The sequence below is a fragment of the Eucyclogobius newberryi genome, unplaced genomic scaffold (genome assembly GCF_026437365.1).
Source record: "Eucyclogobius newberryi isolate DKJ021-1_F unplaced genomic scaffold, fEucNew1.0.hap1 SCAF_14, whole genome shotgun sequence".
Classification (NCBI taxonomy): domain Eukaryota; kingdom Metazoa; phylum Chordata; class Actinopteri; order Gobiiformes; family Gobiidae; genus Eucyclogobius; species Eucyclogobius newberryi.
The window spans coordinates 24,831,900-24,849,099 of record NW_027315768.1 but is presented as its reverse complement, the minus strand read 5'-3'; the positions used below and the strand labels follow the sequence as shown (position 1 = coordinate 24,849,099).

Below are 17,200 nucleotides of genomic sequence, written 5' to 3'. Positions count from 1 at the left end.
ACGCACTCCTTCACTCATGCACGCCCCGTGCATACTAATTAGTAGTAGGAAAATGGAACATTACCGTTGTAAACGGGCGAAGCTCGTGCAAAAGTGCGCACTAAACGAGCACTTTACATTGAGATGACGACCGCGAAGCGGTCGTCATCCCCATATAAAGCACTCATTTGCGCTAAGTAGCTCACGAATACGTTCCCCATCTCTTGCATGTTCCGTGCATATAAGCATGTAATGCAAAAATTGAACATTATTACTGTATAGAGGGCCAAAAACACAAAGTGGGCGGAGCCCACTCAAAATTAACGAAAGTACCCGTCAGTGACCAGGGACCCACACCATGAGGTAGGAAAGCGCGAGCGCGTTCCGAAAATGTATAGTTTATGATATTTGAAAAATGGGAAACATTGTTTTCGCATCGGAATATTATTCTTTCTTCTTCTCGGGACCAACCCCCCTATTTTTCACCCAGTGAACATTGACGAAAAGTCACAGAATTGTTCACACCTCTAAAAATCGTGCCTCTCTACATTCTGGCTATTTCCCTTTTCTAAAATAAAAAAAATTGCTGCGTCAGCGCCCCCAAATGTACCAAAAATGCATTGAGAGATGGGAAATGACCCAAAAAAAATCTGATCGTAGAATCATGAAATTTGGCGCAGAGGTAGATGGTGACAAGAGAAGTAAAAAATATTATTACGGCAACGCCGTCCGCCCAACCAAATGTCGGCCATATTGCTTCAAAAATGGCTAAACATGACTTCGGAGTTTTTCCAAACGTCGTACTTTTACAAACTCCTCCCAGGGCGTTGGCCCTAAAAAGCTGAAATTTGGTGAAAATGCTACTGAGGAGTGGGACATCAAAAGTTATCCAAATTACATTGATACCTCTCACGGTCTCTGTGCGGCGAAGCCGCAAACTGTAGCTAGAATTTCAGAAATCTCCCATATTTAAAATTTCTGCCGTTTGCGCAGATAAAGTCCGAATTGCGTCAAATTAGAATCAGTTGTTAAACTCTTTGCCCTAAACCTACTTGAAGTGAAATAAATTCATTTGGCGCCACAGCGCCCCCTACAGATTTTATATGGAGGTTAAATGTTTAGTTTTGCGAAATTATATGAAATTTGACACACAACTCAATTTTAGCATCCCCATCAAAAAAGTCAATGAGACCCATGTCATAATTGTTATGGCGTTGCCGTAACGATGACCGAAACCTTTCATGTTATTCCAATGGGGAAATCGCCAGAACATGTTTACACTTTAGACTTTCACAAACTCCTCCCAGGGCGTCAGCCCTATTAACCTGAAATTTGGTGAGACTCATCATCATGGGTGGACCATCAAAAGTTATCCACATTTTCATTCAAAGAGTCAAAAAATTGCTTTTTGATGGTAAAACAAAGGGGAGAAGATGTGACAGCGTCACAGATTCAGCAGTAGGCGTAATAAAAGGACAATTGGGGCGCGTTAGCGCCCCCTCCTCTTGCGGCGTGGCGGCGGCGGCGTGGCGAGGGCCGATCATTGCCGCTTGCGGCTATATTTTTTATTATTTTTCTTGTTCTTCTGCTTTTTGAGCTCTAATTTGACCCCCTGAACATGCTCAAAAACTCACCAAACTTTACCCAAAATTCAAAATCGGCGAAAATTTTTGTTTTTTCTGGGCCATTTTTTTTTGGGTTAAAAAATGGCGCGACAGCGCCACCGACAAAAGTCAAAATACATTGCGCCTATGGGAGACGCCCCGAGGTCAACTTTGGCGTAAAGCTACGAAATTCGGGACACGCATTCCTCTCGTGAGGACAAAAAAAAAATATCATTGTGGCCACGCCCCCAGACTTACCCTATGCCCGCAGTCTTCCTTTGAAAATGAAAACACACTGTGTTAGCCATTTTGTTCACGTCAAACTTTGACGAACTCCTCCTAGGGCGTTTTGCCCACCGACTTCAAAATCGGCGGACGTCCTCTGGACAAGTGGGGCATCTAAAGTTATTCAATTTTTTGAGATACCTTTAACGGTCTGTGTGCGGCGCAGCCGCAAAGTTGGACAACTTATTTTGGAATATTGCAGATCTAAAAATTGTTCCCATTTGATCAAAACAAGTCCGATTAGGACCAAATTTGAATCAGTTGTTCAACTTTCTAGTTTGGACCAGTTTATGATGACAAAATTTAAATGGGCGCGATAGCGCCCCCTACAGAGTGACCTTTAAATTAACATTGAAGGTCAAAAATTAGTTCTACCAAAATTTTCTAAACTTTACCCAAAATTCTATTTTGGCGTCCCGATCAAAAAAGCCAATCAGACAAATGCCTTAATTTTTACGGCGTAGTCGTAACGATGACATAAACCTCCCATGTTATCCCTATGGGAAAACCGCTAAATCTCTCGAATATCCACATTTTTCTGTTTCACACTTTAACGAATTCCTCCTAGTGCGTTTTTCCCACCGACCTCAAAATCGGTGTACGTCCTCTAGACAAGTGGGGCATCTAAAGTTATGCAAATTTTAAGGATAGCTTTTACGGTCTCTGTGCGACGGAGCCGCAAACGTTTCCCAGAATTCTGACTATTTGGCCTTCAGAGTGGCCTATAAACAGTAGAGTTTTTCCAAATGACATTATATTTTGCACAAAATTCTAATTTGCCATCCTGATCATAAAGTATGAGAGCCAAAGTCATATTTTGTACGGCGTAACCGTAGCGATGACAGAAACATCCCATGTTATCCTTATGGGAAAATCGTAGAATCGCTCAAATCACCACATTTTTACGCTTCACACTTTAACAAACTCCTCCTAGGGCGATTGTCCGATCAAGTTCATATTTGGAAAATATCATCTACACAAGTGGGGCATCAAAACTTATCTATATTTTGATTCTAAGTGCTACGGTCTCTGTGTGGCGGACCCGCAAATATATATCAGAAATGGGAAAACAGCGAAATCTCTGAAATGTTCACATTTACGCTTCACACTTTAACAAACTCCTCTAAGGGCAATAGCTTGATCAAGCTCATATTTGGGGAAAATCATCTACACAAGCGGGGCATCAAAAGTTATCCATATTTTTATTCCAAGTGTCACGGTCTCTGTGCGGCGGACCCGCACATTTGACCGACATTTGTGTTCATTTGCACTGGATTGGCCATGTCCAATGTGTCGCCGTCTGTCAAGTTCTTTTTTAATTCAACACAATAAGGGCGCCATCTTTATCAAGTCGAAAGCGCAGAGTCGGAAGGCCGGCGGCCCGCGAGGGCCGTTGGATGCCGCTTGCGGCTTTAATTAGGCCCGAGCCCCAGCAGGGCGGAGGGCCTATTGCTCCCGCAACGCTGCCGAAGGCAGCGTTGCAACTGTCTGACCAAACATGCGGGCGCAGCCCGCATGTTTGGTACCCCGTCGCCCCTGGCAAGTACAGTGAACTAGCCCATGCCGAAGGCATGGATCATGCATACTTACTCCTGCTATGACAGAAATAGTCAACAATTAGTCAACAATTAGTGAATGGGCGTAGCCCATTCACTAATTGTTGACAACAGCAGCGCGAAGCGCTACATTCCTCCAAAAACCCTCCTGGCATCGTCCCGTACGCGAGAGTCCATGCCGCAGGCATGGGCCATGCTTGTATCTGCTCAAATCAATGGAAGTCTATGGGGAGTGGGCGGGGCATCCCGACAGAATAGGGAGTGACGAGCGCGTAAGCGCTCGTAATGATGATTCCACCCCATGACGGCATCGGGAAGGCTTAGAGCTTTCAAACGATGTATAATTTGTTGTTATAGTGGAAACGGCTATATTGTTTTTGCTAAAAATATTATTATTTTTATTATTTTTCTTGTTCTTCTGCTTTTTGAGCTCTAATTTGACCCCCTGAACATGCTCAAAAACTCACCAAACTTTACCCAAAATTCAAAATCGGCGAAAAATTTAGTTTTTTCTGGGCCATTTTTTTTTTTGTTAAAAAATGGCGCGACAGCGCCACCGACAAAAGTCAAAATACATTGCGCCTATGGGAGACGCCCCGAGGTCAACTTTGGCGTAAAGCTACGAAATTCGGGACACGCATTCCTCTCGTGAGGACAAAAAAAAAATATCATTGTGGCCACGCCCCCAGACTTACCCTATGCCCGCAGTCTTCCTTTGAAAATGAAAACACACTGTGTTAGCCATTTTGTTCACGTCAAACTTTGACGAACTCCTCCTAGGGCGTTTTGCCCACCGACTTCAAAATCGGCGGACGTCCTCTGGACAAGTGGGGCATCTAAAGTTATTCAATTTTTTGAGATACCTTTTACGGTCTGTGTGCGGCGCAGCCGCAAAGTTGGACAACTTATTTTGGAATATTGCAGATCTAAAAATTGTTCCCATTTGATCAAAACAAGTCCGATTAGGACCAAATTTGAATCAGTTGTTCAACTTTCTAGTTTGGACCAGTTTATGATGACAAAATTTAAATGGGCGCGATAGCGCCCCCTACAGAGTGACCTTTAAATTAACATTGAAGGTCAAAAATTAGTTCTACCAAAATTTTCTAAACTTTACCCAAAATTCTATTTTGGCGTCCCGATCAAAAAAGCCAATCAGACAAATGCCTTAATTTTTACGGCGTAGTCGTAACGATGACATAAACCTCCCATGTTATCCCTATGGGAAAACCGCTAAATCTCTCGAATATCCACATTTTTCTGTTTCACACTTTAACGAATTCCTCCTAGTGCGTTTTGCCCACCAACCTCAAAATCGGTGTACGTCCTCTAGACAAGTGGGGCATCTAAAGTTATCCAAATTTTAAGGATAGCTTTTACGGTCTCTGTGCGACGGAGCCGCAAACGTTTCCCAGAATTCTGACTATTTGGCCTTCAGAGTGGCCTATAAACAATAGAGTTTTTCAAAATGACATGATATTTTGAACAAAATTCTAATTTGCCATCCTGATCATAAAGTATGAGAGCCAAAGTCATATTTTGTATGGCGTAACCGTAGCGATGACAGAAACATCCCATGTTATCCTTATGGGAAAATCGTAGAATCGCTCAAATCACCACATTTTTACGCTTCACACTTTAACGAACTCCTCCTAGGGCGATTGTCCGATCAAGTTCATATTTGGAGAATATCATCTACACAAGCGGGGCATCAAAAGTTATCCATATTTTTATTCCAAGTGCTACGGTCTCTGTGCGGCGGCGCAGCAAATTTGACTGACACTTGTGTTCATTTGCACTGGATTGGCCATGTCCAATGTGTCGCCGTCTGTCAAGTTCTTTTTTTATTCAACACACAATAAGGGCGCCATCTTTATCAAGTCAAAAGCGCAGAGTCGGAAGGCCGGCGGCCCGCGAGGGCCGTTGGATGCCGCTTGCGGCTTTAATTTTTCTTGTTCTTCATCGCTTTGAACTCTAATTTGACCCCCTGAACATGCTCAAAAACTCACCAAACTTTGCCCAAAATTCAGAATCGGCGAAAAATTTAGTTTTTTCTGGGCCATTTTTTTTCCGTTAAAAAATGGCGCGACAGCGCCACCGACAAAAGTCAAAATACATTGCGCCTATGGGAGACGCCCCGAGGTCAACTTTGTCGTAGAGCTACGAAATTCGGAACACACATTCCTCTCGTGAGGACAAAAAAAAAATATTATTGTGGCCACGCCCCCAGATTTACCCTATGGCCGCCATCTTCCTTTGAAAATGAAAACACGCTGTGTTAGCCATTTTGTTCACGTCAAACTTTGACGAACTCCTCCTAGGGCGTTTTGCCCACCGACTTCAAAATCGGCGGACGTCCTCTGGACAAGTGGGACATCTAAAGTTATCCAATTTTTTGAGATACCTTTTACGGTCTGTGTGAGGCGCAGCCGCAAAGTTGGACAACTTATTTTGGAATATTGCAGATCTAAAAATTGCTCCCATTTGATCAAAACAAGTCCGATTAGGACCAAATTTGAATCAGTTGTTAAACTTTCTAGTTTGGACCAGTTTAGGCTGACAAAATTGAAATGGCCGCGATAGCGCCCCCTACAGAGTGACCTTTAAATTAACATTGAAGGTCTAAAATTAGTTTTACCAAAATTGTCTAAACTTTACCCAAAATTCTATTTTGCCGTCCCGATCACAAAAGCCAATCAGACAAATGCCTTAATTTTTACGGCGTAGTCGTAGCGATGACAGAAACATCCCATGTTATCCCTATGGGAAAACCACAAAATCTCTCAAATTACCACATTTTTATGTTTCACACTTTAACGAACTCCTCCTAGTGCGTTTTGCCCACCAACCTCAAAATCGGTGTACGTCCTCTAGACAAGTGGGGCATCTAAAGTTATCCAAATTTTAAGGATAACTTTTACGGTCTCTGTGCGACGGAGCCGCAAACGTTTCCCAGAATTCTGACTATTTGGCCTTCAGAGTAGCCTATAAACAATAGAGTTTTTCCAAATGACATGATATTTTGCACAAAATTCTAATTTGCCATCCTGATCATACAAGTATGAGAGCCAAAGTCATATTTTGTACGGCGTAACCGTAGCGATGACAGAAACATCCCATGTTATCCTTATGAGAAAATCGTAGAATCGCTCAAATCACCACATTTTTACGCTTCACACTTTAACGAACTCCTCCTAGGGCGATTGTCCGATCAAACTCATATTTGGGGAAAATCATCTACACAAGCGGGGCATCAAAACTTATCCATATTTTTATTCCAAGTGTCACGGTCTCTGTGCGGCGGACCCGCACATTTGACCGACATTTGTGTTCATTTCCACTGGATTGGCCATGTCCAATGTGTCGCCGTCTGTCAAGTTCTTTTTTAATTCAACACACAATAAGGGCGCCATCTTTATCAAGTCGAAAGCGCAGAGTCGGAAGGCCGGCGGCCCCGAGGGCCGTTGGATGCCGCTTGCGGCTTTAATTTTTCTTGTTCTTCTTCAGCGCTTTGATCTCTAATTTGACCCCCTGAACATGCTCAAAAACTCACCAAACTTTGCCCAAAATTCAGAATCGGCGAAAAATTTTGTTTTTTCTGGGCAATTTTTTTTTGCGTTAAAAAATGGCGCGACAGCGCCACCGACAAAAGTCAAAATACATTGCGCCTATGGAAGACGCCCCGAGGTCAACTTTGTCGTAGAGCTACGAAATTCGGGACACGCATTCCTCTTGTGAGGACAAAAAAAAAATATCATTGTGGCCACGCCCCCAGACTTACCCTATGGCCACCATCTTCCTTTGAAAATGAAAACACGCTGTGTTAGCCATTTTGTTCACGTCAAACTTTGACGAACTCCTCCTAGGGCGTTTTGCCCACCGACTTCAAAATCGGCGTACGTCCTCTGGACAAGTGGGGCATCTAAAGTTATTCAATTCTTTGAGATACCTTTTACGGTCTGTGTGCGGCGCAGCCGCAAAGTTGGACAACTTATTTTGGAATATTGCAGGTCTAAAAATTGCTCCCATTTGATCAAAACCAGTCCGATTAGGACCAAATTTGAATCATTTGTTAAACTTTCTAGTTTGGACCAGTTTAGGCTGACAAAATTGAAATGGCAGTGATAGTGCCCCCTACAGAGTGACCTTTAAATTAACATTGAAGGTCAAAAATTAGTTTTACCAAAATTGTCTAAACTTTACCCAAAATTCTATTTTGCCGTCCCGATCACAAAAGCCAATCACAAAAATGCCTAAATTTTTACGCCGTAGTCGTAGCGATGACAGAAACCTCCCATGTTATCCCTATGGGAAAACCACAAAATCTCTCAAATTACCACATTTTTATGTTTTACACTTTAACGAAGTCCTCCTAGTGCGTTTTGCCCACCAACCTCAAAATCGGTGTACGTCCTCTAGACAAGTGGTGTATCTAAAGTTATCCAAATTTTAAGGATAGCTTTTACGGTCTTTGTGCGACGGAGCCGCAAACGTTTCCCAGAATTCTGACTATTTGGCCTTCAGAGTGGCCTATAAACAATAGAGTTTTTCCAAATGACATGATATTTTGAACAAAATTCTAATTTGCCATCCTGATCATAAAAGTATGAGAGCCAAAGTCATATTTTGTACGGCGTAACCGTAGCGTTGACAGAAACATCCCATGTTATCCTTATGGGAAAATCGTAGAATCGCTCAAATCACCACATTTTTACGCTTCACACTTTAACGAACTCCTCCTAGGGCGATTGTCCGATCAAGTTCATATTTGGAGAATATCATCTACACAAGCGGGGCATCAAAAGTTATCCATATTTTTATTCCAAGTGCTACGGTCTCTGTGCGGCGGCGCAGCAAATTTGACTGACACTTGTGTTCATTTGCACTGGATTGGCCATGTCCAATGTGTCGCCGTCTGTCAAGTTCTTTTTTTATTCAACACACAATAAGGGCGCCATCTTTATCAAGTCAAAAGCGCAGAGTCGGAAGGCCGGCGGCCCGCGAGGGCCGTTGGATGCCGCTTGCGGCTTTAATTTTTCTTGTTCTTCATCGCTTTGAACTCTAATTTGACCCCCTGAACATGCTCAAAAACTCACCAAACTTTGCCCAAAATTCAGAATCGGCGAAAAATTTAGTTTTTTCTGGGCCATTTTTTTTCCGTTAAAAAATGGCGCGACAGCGCCACCGACAAAAGTCAAAATACATTGCGCCTATGGGAGACGCCCCGAGGTCAACTTTGTCGTAGAGCTACGAAATTCGGAACACACATTCCTCTCGTGAGGACAAAAAAAAAATATTATTGTGGCCACGCCCCCAGATTTACCCTATGGCCGCCATCTTCCTTTGAAAATGAAAACACGCTGTGTTAGCCATTTTGTTCACGTCAAACTTTGACGAACTCCTCCTAGGGCGTTTTGCCCACCGACTTCAAAATCGGCGGACGTCCTCTGGACAAGTGGGACATCTAAAGTTATCCAATTTTTTGAGATACCTTTTACGGTCTGTGTGAGGCGCAGCCGCAAAGTTGGACAACTTATTTTGGAATATTGCAGATCTAAAAATTGCTCCCATTTGATCAAAACAAGTCCGATTAGGACCAAATTTGAATCAGTTGTTAAACTTTCTAGTTTGGACCAGTTTAGGCTGACAAAATTGAAATGGCCGCGATAGCGCCCCCTACAGAGTGACCTTTAAATTAACATTGAAGGTCTAAAATTAGTTTTACCAAAATTGTCTAAACTTTACCCAAAATTCTATTTTGCCGTCCCGATCACAAAAGCCAATCAGACAAATGCCTTAATTTTTACGGCGTAGTCGTAGCGATGACAGAAACATCCCATGTTATCCCTATGGGAAAACCACAAAATCTCTCAAATTACCACATTTTTATGTTTCACACTTTAACGAACTCCTCCTAGTGCGTTTTGCCCACCAACCTCAAAATCGGTGTACGTCCTCTAGACAAGTGGGGCATCTAAAGTTATCCAAATTTTAAGGATAACTTTTACGGTCTCTGTGCGACGGAGCCGCAAACGTTTCCCAGAATTCTGACTATTTGGCCTTCAGAGTAGCCTATAAACAATAGAGTTTTTCCAAATGACATGATATTTTGAACAAAATTCTAATTTGCCATCCTGATCATACAAGTATGAGAGCCAAAGTCATATTTTGTACGGCGTAACCGTAGCGATGACAGAAACATCCCATGTTATCCTTATGAGAAAATCGTAGAATCGCTCAAATCACCACATTTTTACGCTTCACACTTTAACGAACTCCTCCTAGGGCGATTGTCCGATCAAACTCATATTTGGGGAAAATCATCTACACAAGCGGGGCATCAAAACTTATCCATATTTTTATTCCAAGTGTCACGGTCTCTGTGCGGCGGACCCGCACATTTGACCGACATTTGTGTTCATTTCCACTGGATTGGCCATGTCCAATGTGTCGCCGTCTGTCAAGTTCTTTTTTAATTCAACACACAATAAGGGCGCCATCTTTATCAAGTCGAAAGCGCAGAGTCGGAAGGCCGGCGGCCCCGAGGGCCGTTGGATGCCGCTTGCGGCTTTAATTTTTCTTGTTCTTCTTCAGCGCTTTGATCTCTAATTTGACCCCCTGAACATGCTCAAAAACTCACCAAACTTTGCCCAAAATTCAGAATCGGCGAAAAATTTTGTTTTTTCTGGGCAATTTTTTTTTGCGTTAAAAAATGGCGCGACAGCGCCACCGACAAAAGTCAAAATACATTGCGCCTATGGAAGACGCCCCGAGGTCAACTTTGTCGTAGAGCTACGAAATTCGGGACACGCATTCCTCTTGTGAGGACAAAAAAAAAATATCATTGTGGCCACGCCCCCAGACTTACCCTATGGCCACCATCTTCCTTTGAAAATGAAAACACGCTGTGTTAGCCATTTTGTTCACGTCAAACTTTGACGAACTCCTCCTAGGGCGTTTTGCCCACCGACTTCAAAATCGGCGTACGTCCTCTGGACAAGTGGGGCATCTAAAGTTATTCAATTCTTTGAGATACCTTTTACGGTCTGTGTGCGGCGCAGCCGCAAAGTTGGACAACTTATTTTGGAATATTGCAGGTCTAAAAATTGCTCCCATTTGATCAAAACCAGTCCGATTAGGACCAAATTTGAATCATTTGTTAAACTTTCTAGTTTGGACCAGTTTAGGCTGACAAAATTGAAATGGCAGTGATAGTGCCCCCTACAGAGTGACCTTTAAATTAACATTGAAGGTCAAAAATTAGTTTTACCAAAATTGTCTAAACTTTACCCAAAATTCTATTTTGCCGTCCCGATCACAAAAGCCAATCACAAAAATGCCTAAATTTTTACGCCGTAGTCGTAGCGATGACAGAAACCTCCCATGTTATCCCTATGGGAAAACCACAAAATCTCTCAAATTACCACATTTTTATGTTTTACACTTTAACGAAGTCCTCCTAGTGCGTTTTGCCCACCAACCTCAAAATCGGTGTACGTCCTCTAGACAAGTGGTGTATCTAAAGTTATCCAAATTTTAAGGATAGCTTTTACGGTCTTTGTGCGACGGAGCCGCAAACGTTTCCCAGAATTCTGACTATTTGGCCTTCAGAGTGGCCTATAAACAATAGAGTTTTTCCAAATGACATGATATTTTGAACAAAATTCTAATTTGCCATCCTGATCATAAAAGTATGAGAGCCAAAGTCATATTTTGTACGGCGTAACCGTAGCGTTGACAGAAACATCCCATGTTATCCTTATGGGAAAATCGTAGAATCGCTCAAATCACCACATTTTTACGCTTCACACTTTAACAAACTCCTCCTAGGGCGATTGTCCGATCAAGTTCATATTTGGAGAATATCATCTACACAAGCGGGGCATCAAAACTTACCCATATTTTGATTCTAAGTGCTACGGTCTCTGTGTGGCGGACCCGCAAATATATGTCAGAAATGGGAAAACAGCGAAATCTCTAAAATCACCACATTTTTACGCTTCACACTTTAACGAACTCCTCCTAGGCCGATTGCCCGATCAAGCTCATATTTGGGGAAAATCATCTACACAAACGGGGCATCAAAAGTTATCCATATTTTGATTTTAAGTGCTACGGTCTCTGTGCCGTGGAGCTGCAAATATACTGTCACAAATGGGAAAAACGCCAAATCCTTGAAATGTTCACATTTACGCTTCACACTTTAACAAACTCCTCCGTGGGCAATAGCTCGATCAAGCTTTACTTTGGGAAAAATCATCTACACAAGCGCGGCATCAAAAGTTATCCATATTTTTATTCCAAGTGCTACGGTCTCTGTGCGGCGGCGCAGCAAATTTGACTGACACTTGTGTTCATTTGCACTGGATTGGCCATGTCCAATGTGTCGCCGTCTGTCAAGTTCTTTTTTTATTCAACACACAATAAGGGCGCCATCTTTATCAAGTCAAAAGCGCAGAGTCGGAAGGCCGGCGGCCCGCGAGGGCCGTTGGATGCCGCTTGCGGCTTTAATTTTTCTTGTTCTTCTGCTTTTTGAGCTCTAATTTGACCCCCTGAACATGCTCAAAAACTCACCAAACTTTACCCAAAATTCAAAATCGGCGAAAAATTTTGTTTTTTCTGGGCCATTTTTTTTTTTTTTTTTAAATGGCGCGACAGCGCCACCGACAAAAGTCAAAATACATTGCGCCTATGGGAGACGCCCCGAGGTCAACTTTGGCGTAAAGCTACGAAATTCGGGACACGCATTCCTCTCGTGAGGACAAAAAAAAAATATCATTGTGGCCACGCCCCCAGACTTACCCTATGCCCGCAGTCTTCCTTTGAAAATGAAAACACACTGTGTTAGCCATTTTGTTCACGTCAAACTTTGACGAACTCCTCCTAGGGCGTTTTGCCCACCGACTTCAAAATCGGCGGACGTCCTCTGGACAAGTGGGGCATCTAAAGTTATTCAATTTTTTGAGATACCTTTAACGGTCTGTGTGCGGCGCAGCCGCAAAGTTGGACAACTTATTTTGGAATATTGCAGATCTAAAAATTGTTCCCATTTGATCAAAACAAGTCCGATTAGGACCAAATTTGAATCAGTTGTTCAACTTTCTAGTTTGGACCAGTTTATGATGACAAAATTTAAATGGGCGCGATAGCGCCCCCTACAGAGTGACCTTTAAATTAACATTGAAGGTCAAAAATTAGTTCTACCAAAATTTTCTAAACTTTACCCAAAATTCTATTTTGGCGTCCCGATCAAAAAAGCCAATCAGACAAATGCCTTAATTTTTACGGCGTAGTCGTAACGATGACATAAACCTCCCATGTTATTTAAAAAAAAAAAGAAAAAAGAAGGTGGAGACTGACGTTACTTTGTTCTCAGCGGAACATCAAGAGTGCTCATTTTTGTTTGGTTTATTTGCTTGTAAAAAATGAACTTGAGTCGCGTCAAATGAATCATTCCTATGATGCTTATGTGTTCTCCCAACAATGGGCAGTGATAACAACAGCTCAGCCTTATAAATACAGCATTCTATCAGTCTGAGGGAACAGAGAGTTGAGGAGTTGAAGTGTAAGTAATAACCACATTTGTGATATTTGTGGATTCATGTTTAGTGCAACTAATGTTTTCTTGTTTTGCAGAAACCTGGATAAAGAAGAAATGGGGAAGTTTGGAGTTTTGTTTCTGTTTTTAATGTTGCAGATTAGTAAAGGATGTGCTTCAGGTAAAAACACACAAATCAATTTTCAAATACTTTTTTTTAAAGTCTCACGCTGGAGAAACACATGTTAAGGCGTTACTACTCTGTATTTAATCATGTATATATTTCGATTTAGATAAACGGAAAGAAGAAACAATTATTAGTCATTTTGTGTGGATCCAGATGTAAATTTTAAGATGTGTAGAACAAGCATCGTAGCTTCAATATCGGAAAATAATATATCTGGTCTCTTCATGCAGCACGTTTGAGGGAAAGTATTTATGACCTCAAAATAATGGCTCTACCATTTCTATTGCATCCTAGTCTTATACCAAACCATTTAAACCATGCAGGCTTATTTGATTTGATTTATGGAAATAACTTGGGCCAATGTAAAAAATTATAATTGGTTTTAGTTGAGAAGTTATAATAAGATTATAATTATGAGATTAGAAACAGTTGTAAATAGATGATGGTTCTTTTTTTGCATTCTTATTTGACTGATGTAGACTGCAGTTTTTACCAAGTTTATCAATACAAATCTTCATGTTATAAGTGACTCTAAAAACACAAAGTAGGTTATGTATATCCAGAGTTTACAGTTTTGATTTATTCGTAGATGTGCATGTGACCGGCTGTGATGCCTGCCACGCTGAAGCCACCTGCCTGAAGCTGGAGGAGAGTGGAGACACCTCAAGCACGACCACAACACTATCCTGTTTGTGCAAAGATGGATTTGTTGGCGACGGGATCAACTGTTACGAAGTGAAAGAATGTGGCGCTAACTCCTCTTGCTGTAGCACAGGCTTTAAATGGTCCCCAAAACAGGGCTGTGTGGATGTAGATGAGTGCTCTCTCACGCCATCTCCCTGTGGTGCGTCTCAGCTCTGCCAGAACACACAAGGATCGTTCGAATGTGTCAAAAGTCCCGCTTTTCGCACAAGAGCGAGGCTGTTTGTACAAGCTGTGCAGTTTAGATGTGGTGGCATTACATGTCCGCATGGCATGGACTGCATTACTATCAATGGGACGTCCCGCTGTGCTGATCCCTGTGAGAACTACTCTGCTCTGGATGACCCCTGGCGAGCAACAGATAACCGTTACACAGCGCCAGCTAAAAATGACGCCAATGTTAACTGGCAGGGCTGGTATCGCTTATTTTTGTATGGTTCCAGTGCTCAAATACCAGAGAGCTGTGTAGAGTATGATATGTGTGGTACCCATGCACCTCTGTACATAACAGAGCCTCATCCCACTCAGTCCAATTACATCGAAAGACGTCAAGTTTGTGGATCCTTGCGCCCCGGATGCTGCTACTATGAGCCCCCAAGCATCCATGTCAAGCGCTGCTAAGGCCAATACTATGTCTACAAACTTATGACACCAAACGTGGCTCCCTCTGTTTACTGTACAGGTAATGTTTGAATTTGAACTTTACATTTTTGTGAGTAAAAGGACACTGCTTACTGAATGTCTTAATCCTGGTTTTCAACAGAACCCACCACCAGTCATAATAATAGCACAGCTCCAACATATACTGATACCACTCCAGAAACTCACACCACCTCTGGGACAACAGTCACAGATTCAACTCACGTCACACGCACTACAGTGAACCCGACCATTCCAGAGAACAACAGCACAGGGGTGGAAGGGGAGGTGCGCCTGGCCAATGGAGGGAACAGCTCCTGCTCTGGACGAGTAGAGATCTTCCACCAGGGCCAGTGGGGCACTGTGTGTGATGACGCCTGGGACCTCCTCGATGCCCAGGTGGTGTGCAGGCAGCTGGGCTGTGGCAGGGTGCTCTCTGCTCCTTCTTCAGCTCGTTTTGGACAGGGCACCGGGCCCATTTGGATGGACGATGTGGAATGTACAGGAAGAGAGAGAGACTGAGCTTTCTCATTGTCGTCACAGGGGCTTTGGGAGCCACAATTGTAACCACGGGGAGGACGCCGGTGTGGTCTGTGAAGGTAAAGTAGAGTCTTAACAGGCTCTTGATATGTGGACTCATTGATCATGTGTCATTTATGACAATATGTACACAGTATGGATCTCAAATCTTAACACAATTTGGTTGTCTCCTCAGCCCTGTCTCCTGTGCGGTTGGTGAACTCTGCAGACCGCTGCTCGGGCAGAGTGGAGGTGTACCATAACAGGCACTGGGGCACAGTGTGTGATGATTCCTGGGACTTGAATGATGCAAATGTGGTTTGCAGGCAGCTGGGCTGTGGCAGGGCACGAGCTGCACCTCAAAATGCAGCTTTTGGTCAAGGCACAGGTCCCATCTGGATGGACGATGTCCGCTGCTCTGGATCTGAGCCGTCAATAACAGACTGTCGCCACAACGGATTTGGAAATCATAACTGTGCTCACATCGAGGATGCAAGTGCTGTCTGTGAATGTAAGCCTTAAGTTTAAAATGGCTTTGTTTGTGAAGACGCTTTGTTCATCTTTGTTGTAAATCTGTCTTGTAGTGCGTGATCCAGAAATCCAAGTCTACCAGCTCATCTGTGGACAAGATCAAATCCAAGTTACTCTGAACAGAGCAACTGTGTCCTCCTCTGGTCTGGACCCACTGTCTGGTCACCTGGTGGACCGCAACTGCAGTCGATCCAGAGTGCAGAATAATACTGTGTGGTACGAGGTCGAGCCACGAGTAGGAGTCTGTGGAAACACCAGAAGCGTAAAGGCTCTTCACTGAACTGTTTTAAACTCTTATTATTAGTGCTGTTTGTGATTTCCTTTATTGTCTTTTAGACCAACCACACACACGTCATCTATACTAACAGCTTATTCCTCTATGGTCACAACAACTCTTTCCATGTCCCTGCAAGTCTCCCTTTCTCATGTGTGTATCCCCTGGAAATAGACGCCAGGCTCAATGCTGCTCTCAGACCCTTAGTGTAAGTCTGTGGACGCTGACAAAAATCACAATTAGCATACCTTATTGCTATAATTAAATCAATTTAAGTGGGGGTTTTTTCTCCTTCTTTACAGACCAACCGGTGGCATTGTTGCATCCGGCGAAGCCCCAAGAGCATTAATGTCTCTGTACCGGGACTCGAGCTTCTCCAGCACTTATCCGTCCGGCAGTGTGAGTTTGCAGGAGGGCCAGCCGCTGTATGTCGGTGTCTATGTGGAGGAGAACGATATCAATTTTGTGACTGTTCTGGACGACTGCTACGTAACATACACCTCCAACCCAAATGACCCAATGAGACAGCCTCTGATCCAAAACAAGTATGTTTTTCTACAGTATAAGAACTATAATAACAGGTTTAACAGCAGACTATATGCATTCAGGACAGTTAACAGGACCTTTTAGTACTTTTAATTGTGTTCTGTTACTTACACCCAAGTTTGCGTTGACGTAATGTTGAATACTTGTTCCAAATTAAACTATAATGTCATTTTTATCCCGTAGGTGTTCGTTTGACCCGCGGCAGGTGTCAGTGGTTGAGAGTGGGACTTCTCTTCGAGCTCGTTTCTCTGCACTCTTCTTTGTGCCTCAGGGTCAGTACAGGACGGTCTACCTCCACTGCCAACTCAATCTGTGCAACCCCGGCCCTTGTGTCCCAGTAAGTCTCTCCACTACATCATTATATGAACACAAGATACTGTCAGCAGCGTGTCATATTGGGGGAAAACACTGGTAATGCAATGGGAAACACAACTAATTCATTCATCCTGTTTTAATTCTACGACCAGTTGTATTAAACAGTGTCTCTTTTTTGGTTGAGAGTCCAATATTTCATTTTATTTCATTATAGTGGTAAATATGCAATATGCCTGAATCATTTTGTCCAATTTCTGTGTCTTTCCTTGAACAGGTTTGCTCTGGAAGGGCACGTCGCTCAGTTTCTGAAGGTGTAGCAATGCAGCCACTTTCCATTGGACCCATCACATGTGAGTAACCCACAACTTCATCATTCATTATCAAACAATTCAATTAATATTGTTTTCTTCTCTTTACAGGGGGAACTAACTGAATGTGTTTTATGCTTTCTGCAAATATATCTATGTTACTCTCTGTCACTGCAATGGCTCAGAGCAGCAAGACAATAATAGCCTGCAAATGAAT

At 42.9% G+C, this 17,200-nt stretch overlaps 1 pseudogene; it reads left to right on the top strand.

The window, feature by feature from the left end:
• The window catches only part of LOC140359078 (uncharacterized), a 59,803-nt pseudogene extending 42,603 nt beyond the window's left edge, over window positions 1-17,200 (top strand).